The sequence below is a fragment of the Equus caballus genome, chromosome 9, assembly GCF_041296265.1.
Source record: "Equus caballus isolate H_3958 breed thoroughbred chromosome 9, TB-T2T, whole genome shotgun sequence".
NCBI classification, from domain to species: Eukaryota; Metazoa; Chordata; class Mammalia; order Perissodactyla; family Equidae; genus Equus; species Equus caballus.
In genome coordinates, this window is record NC_091692.1 from 7,338,873 (window position 1) to 7,347,296 (window position 8,424).

At 44.0% G+C, this 8,424-nt stretch overlaps 1 long non-coding RNA gene across 2 annotated transcripts; it reads left to right on the forward strand.

The window, feature by feature from the left end:
- The first annotated feature begins 200 nt into the window (after positions 1-200).
- LOC111774908 (uncharacterized) lies at positions 201-7,047 on the forward strand. Of its 2 annotated transcripts, XR_002810217.2 has the most exons (3): positions 201-305; positions 4,001-4,610; positions 5,866-7,047. It is a non-coding gene; the product is annotated as an uncharacterized lncRNA (long non-coding RNA). The 2 variants fall into 2 exon arrangements; XR_011421212.1 differs by lacking the exon at positions 5,866-7,047 and having other exon boundaries at positions 4,001-5,660.
- Positions 7,048-8,424: the final 1,377 nt, after the last annotated feature.

Consider the following 8,424-nt stretch of genomic DNA (forward strand, 5'->3'; position numbering starts at 1 on the left):
GAGCCACAGGGAGAGCAGAAGATGCGCAGAGCACAAAGTTCCAACAGGGAGGAGGATGCTTCAGACCCAGAAAGGAGGGCCAGGAGCAGTGCAAGGTGGTGTTGCCGTGGAGGTTTGGGGACGGGACGCTGACAGTGGTCCAATTGGATGACTCTAGTTTCTCTATGAGGTTGAAGGTGAGGTCACCAGCAAGAGTAAGAGGGGACATCAGCAGGCAGTGGAGTGAAGAGAGTGGATTAAAGTAAGCATGGTTTGAGTCTGAGGAGCTTCTAGTCTTGACTATTCCAACACTTTGCAATTAAATGGTAAGTATTCGGGAGCCTTGAATGGTTTCCATTATACTCTAGAGATAAATTTTAAAATTCTATTAGTCTTAGGAAATTAATGATTGCAATGGAATGTATAAAACGTTCATTACTGTTAAGATATCTTTTGATTCACTATACATGATTAAATTTTTACACTTGAAGTTGTATTTTTAAAACTTCACATAAACTTGCCACAATTTTATCTTGGGCCTGGACTAAGAATGTTCTTTTCATCAAAGTGCATTTAAATGGGTTTTGCCCCTGTCCTTTTACAGTATTTTATTAACTTTTCTGCCATTTTCTCTTTTTTTAAATATTTTTCAATTTTTTAATTTTAATTTTTTTTGAGGAAGATTAGCCTTGAGCTAACATCTGCCGCCAATCCTCCTCCTTTTTGCTGAGGAAGACTGGCCCTGACCTAACATCTGTGCCCATCTTCCTCTACTTTATGTGTGGGACGCCCACCACAGCATGGCTTGTCAAGTGGTGTGTAGGTCCACACTCAGCATCCGAACGAGCGAATCCTGGGCCGCTGAAGCGGAACATGCCAACTGAACTGCTGCACCACTGGGCTGGCCACTTTTCTGTCATTTTCTAACCCATCTAATACCACATGGTTGTATATCTATTCTTTAAAATATAGATATTTTCTACATGCTCCCACCCTTTTGAATAAACTGCCCACTACTAAAACAATACCACTTTCTTCTACCACACTAATTTTCCCTTTATTTAACAAGAACTAATAATGTACATTGGGTCCAATTTTTCAAAGTGCTGTCACATACATTATGCTATTTATTGCTGTAACATTGTGAATTATATATTATGGTCATCTTTCTATAGATAAGGAAACTGAGATAAGTTGCTCAAAATTACATGACTAGCAAAGAGCAAAGCTAGGATTTGAACCCAGGTCTTCCGATTCTTCAACTCGATGCGTTTCACTATACCAGCGTTTCCTAAGTAATATACAAACAAACTTTCTTTTTGTATTTAAAGAGCTCTGTAATAACTTTGTATGGTGACAGATGGTAAGCAGACTTACCATGGTGATCATTTCCGAATGTGTATGAATATCGAGTCACTATGATGTACACCTGAAACTAATGGAATATTGTATGTTAATTACTCTTCAAGGAAGAAAAGAGTTTTGTGTTTCAATTTAACTATGCACAAGTTATTCAAATTAAAAGTTGGTCAATTTAAATAAAAACAAGTCAATAACAATAGAGAGGGTATGCAGATTTAGCAAAATTCATAAAGAGGTGTGTGCATGAATGAAATTTTCATAATCCTCATAATCACTGAAAATGGGCAAAACCCAGGGGTAATTCTCCCATTTTAAGGGGAGGGATAAGTCAATGAGTGGCTGTGACAACAGCGAAGGTAACATGGACATGTGCCTTCCTTTAACAATACCTGATATTTAAGTCCACCTCCCTCTACCCTAAAAGAAGTCAACTAAAGCAGAAACGATGTCACAGAGTGAACTGTCATTGTGAAGATCTTTAAATAATAGTCGTAAGTAACATCTGTGTGCCTGGCGCTCTGCTCTGGGCTCTTACAAGCATTATCTCATGTAATCCTTCTTCCACCCTGTAAGGTATGTTTAGTAATCTAAGTTTTCAGATGAGGAAGAGCAGTAAGAGTCAGACCTGTCATCAAATTTTTTTTTTTTTGCGGAAGATTAGCCCTGAGCTAACATCTGCTACCAATCCTCCTCTTTTTGCTGAAGAAGACTGGCCCTGAGCTCACATCTGTGCCCATCGTCCTGTACTTTATATGTGGGACGCCTACCACTGCATGGCTTTTGCCAAGCAATGCCATGTCCACACCCGGGATCCAAACCCGTGAACCCCGGGCCACTGAGAAGCAGAAAGTGCGCACTTAACCGCTGTGCCACTGGGCCGGCCCCTGTCATCAAATTAATAAACTGAGTGCACGTAGTTTCATGGAGCAGCAAGTTCCAATTAATGACAGCATATAATGACCACTCTGTAAAGGTTCTGTTTTCCCTTTTTCCCTCTAGAATAAGTGTCAGGAGACCCACATTCTAACCCTGCTTCTGTCTATCACCAGCTGAGTCACAATCCTTGGACAAATCTCTTAAACTCTAGGCCTTGGTTTTCCACACATATGAAATAAAAAGTTGGAATTTTGTCATCCCTGATGTCCTCTTTATTTCTAAAACCCTACCCTTCAAATTTCTAAAAATATTTATATGTATCATGTCAGGAATGCACAGATTGCATGAGCTAGATGTGTTCTTTTTTTTTTTGAGAAAGACTAGCCCTGAGCTAACATACGCTGCCAATCCTCCTCTTTGTGCTGAGGAAGACTGGCCCTGAGCTAACATCCATGCCCACCTTCCTCTACTTTATATGTGGGACGACTGCCACAGCATGGCTTGTCAAGTGGTGCCATGTCCACACCCGGGATCCAAACCAGCGAACCCGGGCCGCCAAAGCAGAATGTGCGAACTTAACTGCTGCGCCACCAGGCCGGCCCCTGGTTGTTTTGATACAGCGCCAGCGTTGTAATTCCTGTCACTTGTCCTAACACAGAGAAAGTGGGTTAACTGACCTATTTCGAGCAATAGGATTGGAGCGATTATTAATGCACAGCACTCCAAGTGATAACCCAGAAAATCAACAAACATTTCTGGAGCAACTATTCCAGCCGGGCATTCTGGGAGATGCAAAGGGATAGTCTTGTCCTCAATGAGCTTTCAGACAATTGAGGAAACAAGACCAAACCCATGAACATTTAAATTGCTGATCAAAGTGTAGAGTTGGAGAGGCCTTTGACCTCATCTAGGCACAGATTTACACAATATGGGAGCTGAAAAGGACCTCAGAGGTGGGCCCAACCCTCCCCCCTCCCTGTACCACCCCGAATTTATGAGTGAGAAGACCAAGGGCCAAGAGGGTGAGATCATGTGTCTGCAGCCCGGCAGCGAGTTAACCAAAGAGCAGGGGTTAAGACTCCATTCAAGAGCTGCCGGAGGTCCGTTTAACTGGACTGGGAGATTCAGATTGCATGTGAATCGTGGCCCATTGGGACGTGGGTGTGGGGGCCTCTCTGTGTCACACCTGAGCACTGAGAAGCCACAAAAGGTCTTCATGGTAGAGAAAGGTTCACCGGGCAGTCAAGAAGTTATTGCACGGAACACAGCTGTTAACACATGAGGCCTGTCCCTATGTGCTGATGGGGAGCAATCAGCTTAAACTGTGAACAAAAGCAAAGTGTACAACATTACACGCGTGTATGTATGTGTGTGTGTGTGTTTGTAAATGCATACGGTTTCTCTGGGCAGATAAATAAAAACCTGGCTACGATGTTTGCTGCAGGGAGGGGACCCGAACTCCTACAGGTGTAGGAACTGGATGTATTTTTCACTGTATGTTCTTTCGAACATTTTGACTTTGGGAGCTTTTGCATATATTACTTACATAAAGTCATCATTTTTTAAGAAGATATTTTTGTCTAAACTGCAAAGCTCTTTTTCTAAATGAAATAAATCCTTTTGTGTGATAGTACCTTGTGGTAAAGTAGTCATCTGACTACAGAGCGATAAGATCAAGGCTAATTATACAGTTACTGCCTCAATCATATCCAAAAAGTGTTAGCAAGGGTGTGATATCCTGACATTAACAGTTGATTTATTTCCCTCTGTGCTTGCTCTCCAGGTAGTGATGGCAGGCGTTGCAAGGGTGCCGGATACTGTCACACACAACTGGGATGGGAATCTTGGCATAGCCGTGTCCTCCCACAGCTGGCTGAGGCCTCAGCATGCGCTATAAATAGCAGGGACAAATACAATCAATCCTGCTTTCAAAATGCAATTCATGAGATCTCTGCAGAGAAGTGAACTCGACAGCACACTGCAATCTTTCTACCATGGAACTGGAAGAGACAAGCAAGATCCTCCTAGGCATCTAGTTTCTGGACACGATTGGACCCATCGCACATCCAAGTCCACTTAACAAGCTCTGTTCGAACAGGGTTAAACAGAGTCCACACACACGAAGTTCTGTTCCTCCCGAGAAAGACGTTCCTAGCTGAATTTTTGGTTACGGAGGAACCATCTACTTCATCTAAGATTTGTGAATGCATCCTCAGCCTCATAATTGCATATTTTAGCTAGGTTTAGATTTTCCAGAAAGTAAAAAAGCACTTAGGCAGTGGGTTGCGTGTAATTCACTCTTTAAATGCTTTTGGGGGCGCAGAAATAGCGCCTGCTCTTCAAGAAAGTCTGCCCAGCAACTTGCCACTTTGGGAATTTTCCTGGCCTGCTTGGTAAGCCTGAGTGAAACCCCGATGCTGACAGGTACAAGCTTATCATAAGAAGCCTAGGATGCAGGTTTCAAATTGTCTCCATCTTCAGTCTAGTTGCTTTCAACCATCATAGCGGTTCAGAACCAGTAAGCAGCTTTGGGGAAAATTCAGGTACCCAGATCTTTCATGCCTCCAAATCTCCCGACTGTGAGGAGCCCTGGAGAGGTCAGATTAGTAGAGAGAATGAAACAGTGACGTGAGGTGTAGGAGGAGACTGGAGAGCTGAGCCCAGGCCAGCTCGTTCCTGGCCTCTAGGCCATGGTGTGGATTTAGATCTTCCATCTAAGAGCCAAAGGGAAGCCACCAGAATCTGTTAAGGAGAGGAAGGGCAGCTCAGGGATAGGCTTGCTGTTTTAATCCACCTGCCCATAGTGTAAGGACCTGATTGGAAGGGGGCAAAAGTGGATGGATGTAGCCCGCTTGGATAGATTTTGTAATAATCAAGCCAGTTTGGCCTAAGACAGAGGCGGTAGCGTCAGAGAGGAGTGGACAGATTGGAGAGGCATTCAGGACGCGAAACCAGTTGAGAGATGTTGGTAATTGGTTGGATACAGGAGCGAGGGAGAGGGGAGGTGTCGAGAATAATTCCCAGATTCCTAGGACTCTAGGATTCTGACAAAGGCAGGAATTTGTGCATCTGACTAGTCCCCCGGCCTGGGCAGTTCCCTCGTGCTGGCTGAACTTGCCCTGGGTCCGGACGAAGGCCGTTTCTGGCAGTGCTTCATGAATCGACGGTTCACCAGCCTTCTGTGAACCTAAGGGCTGGGTGCCCACAGGACCACAACCCTGACCCCAAAGAATCATGCAGTCACTGCCTCTTCTGTGCCTCTCTTTAGCTAGAAAACACAGTTTACAAGTGTTAGAAAGACATTTTATTTAATATTTAGAGACCCAATCACCAGTGGTAATTGGAGAAGTTTGTACTACGTAGAAACAAAAATAAAAAAGGCAAATATTTATCTGTAGAAAAATTTTGCTAATCCTTAAAAAATAAAAGCAATTTGTGGTGTATCTTAACTCAGTTATTTTACCTGTATGCGTGTGTAGGGGTGTGGGCATGTGTAAGTGTGTGTCAGGCAATTTTGAGAATCCGATTGATCTTTCAGGCTTTTCCTTCTTAATTAATCCCTTAAATGCAATATAACATCACCATGATGTATATGGTTAGGAAAACAATTCCATCTTTGCAGAATAAGTTTTATTTTTAATGTTGCAGATCAAAACTCAACGATGAGTTGAGTCTAGAGGAATTGGCACTGGACCTCCATTCTCTTGATCCTGTGGCTGATGAAAAGGTTCTGGGAGTTTGGGCAGCTCGGTGCTCTTTCCTAGCAAGAGAGTGAGGGGTCCAAATTCCAGAGACTTCCCTCTGAGCTGCTAGTGACTCCCACCGAGCGTTGGATAAATGCACATATGCCCTTCAATCAAGCCAAGACTCCTGAAAAGAACGTTCTCTCGGCAGGCGAGACGATTTGAAAGAACTTGCCGGCAAGCACTTCAGTCCTCCATCTTTCCTCTCTTTGTTGAAATGGCTTTACCAGTAAAACTGCTGCTAATGAGGTGGTTTATCTGGTTTTATTGCCCTTAATTTTATTACCCGCCCAATATAATCTTGGCCCAAGCTTCCCCTGCTTAGAGGCATGGTAAAAGCTTTATGTCTAGGAAAGCCCCACCCAAGAAGAGATTTTACTTTCTTGGATGTGGGCTGCGAGCCAGGCCCGTAGGCTGAGGTGCTGGCCCCTTCAACAGCTTCATTTAGAAGCTCTAAACCATTCTATAATCTTCTTTTCTGGCCTTGGTGGAGGTAGACTCAGAGAACCGAGATTAAATGAGTAAGCCCAAAGAAAGAGGCGAAGACCAAAGACCTAATTTTCCATCTCTCAAGGTTATCAGAATCGCTATTTCAGATTTTACTTGCTTTGGCGTCCAACCACTGAGAAACGTTTGTGGTCAGAGCAAGACATCAACCATCTCGAGTCTTGGCTGGGGGCTGGGCTCCCGCAAAGCCTCTCACGGGTGAAGTCAAGCAACTGGGCGAAGAGCGGTGAGGCGGGAGAAGAAACGAGCAGGTGGAAAATGGAGGAAGTGGAGACTAGATCTCAGCGAGAAGGGTGGAGCACTCCTTGTCGTTTGTCTGGCGCTCTGGCGCGGGGCGCGATCTTGCTATCTGGCGATTTCACTTCTCTGAGGGGCTCTCCATGTCTCTGCCGCCCTTCTAAGGAGTAGGTTTGTCTACAGGGACCCCGAGTTCTTTCTCACTGCCCACATCCACAGATCGGGCAGTTATTGTTACTACTTTAAGAACCTGGTATTCCTGTTTCCACCGCCAAACCCTTATAGAACATTCTTCCTGATACCTTTCATTTAAATGCATGTAATAAAACACTTTTGGGTGTCAGTGCCTGTGTCAATTTGATTTTACACTTGCTGCTCTTTCTCAACTACTCATGGAAAATTTGTTTTCTCTTCCTTCTATGCTACCCCACCCACAGCCCCACTCTCTGCTGCTGGTTTGACCACAGCCGGCCACAGGCCAAGAGAACGTGGGTGGGCAGGTGCCAGCCCCTGACTGCTAGAAGCTATGGGGGCTGAGACCGGGGAGGGTGGGGTGGGGAGGAAAGGCGGGTGGAGCCCACAGACTTTCTCTTTCTGAAAAAGCTCATGCGAGCTTTTTCAACAAACTTGTGTTGAAAATATTAAGAAATACTCATTCTGAGTCAGAACAGTATAGGTGCTCTTGGAAAGCTCTCCAGGACGTACTATTAAGTGAAAACACTTAGTGGTAACCAATGAGTACTGTCTGATTCCATTCGCTGTTTGTTTTCTAAGGATGTGCATATATATGCTTGTATATGCATGAGATTTTTCTGGAAGAGGAAACAAAGAATTGTTTACAGTGATTACCTCCAAAGGTAATGTGGGGGGGGGGGGGAGGGTGGATTTCTACTTTTTTTTTTTTTAAGATTTTATTTTTCCTTTTTCTCCCCAAAGCCCCCCAGTACATAGTCATATATTTTAGTTGTGGGTCCTTCTAGTTGTGGCATGTGGGATGCCACCTCAGCGTGGCTTGATGAGCAGTGCCATGTCCGCACCCAGGATCCGAACCTGTGAAACCCTGGGACGCAGAAGTGCGGCGCGTGAACTTAACCACTCGGCTGCGGGGCCGGCCCCTGGATTTCTACTTTTTGTTATTATATTTGCTTCTTATATTGTTTGAATTTGTTTTTACTTGAGTGCATATGTTGCCTTTATAAGAAACAGGTTTTAAGGGGGTTTTTTTAATATTAATTTTCTGTCTCTTGGTGATTCATTGTCCCTTAATAATGAGAACCATTAAGAACGTACTAAATAGAAGTTGAGGCTGAATAATACAGAATAATTCTGTCTTACCTGATAGAGGGAACAACGTAAAAGAATACTGTTTTGAACACTAACTATGTGCCATCAGAGTTGTCATTGCTGTATATAGTTACTTAATCTTGTCAAAATCAAATGAGGTAGGGGCCAGCCCAGTGGCATAGTGGTTAAGTTCATGTGCCCTGCTTCAGCGGCCCAGGGTTCACAGGTTCAGATCCCAGGCGCAGACCTACACACCACTCATCAAGCCATGCTGTGGTGGTGTCCCACATGCAAAATAGAGGAAGATTGTCACAGATGTTAGCTCAGGGACAATCTTCCTCACCAAAAAAAAAAAAAAAAAAAATCAAATGAGGTAGCAACTTGACAATCCTCAGTTTATCAATGAGGAAACAGGCTCAAAGGAGTTTCATGATAT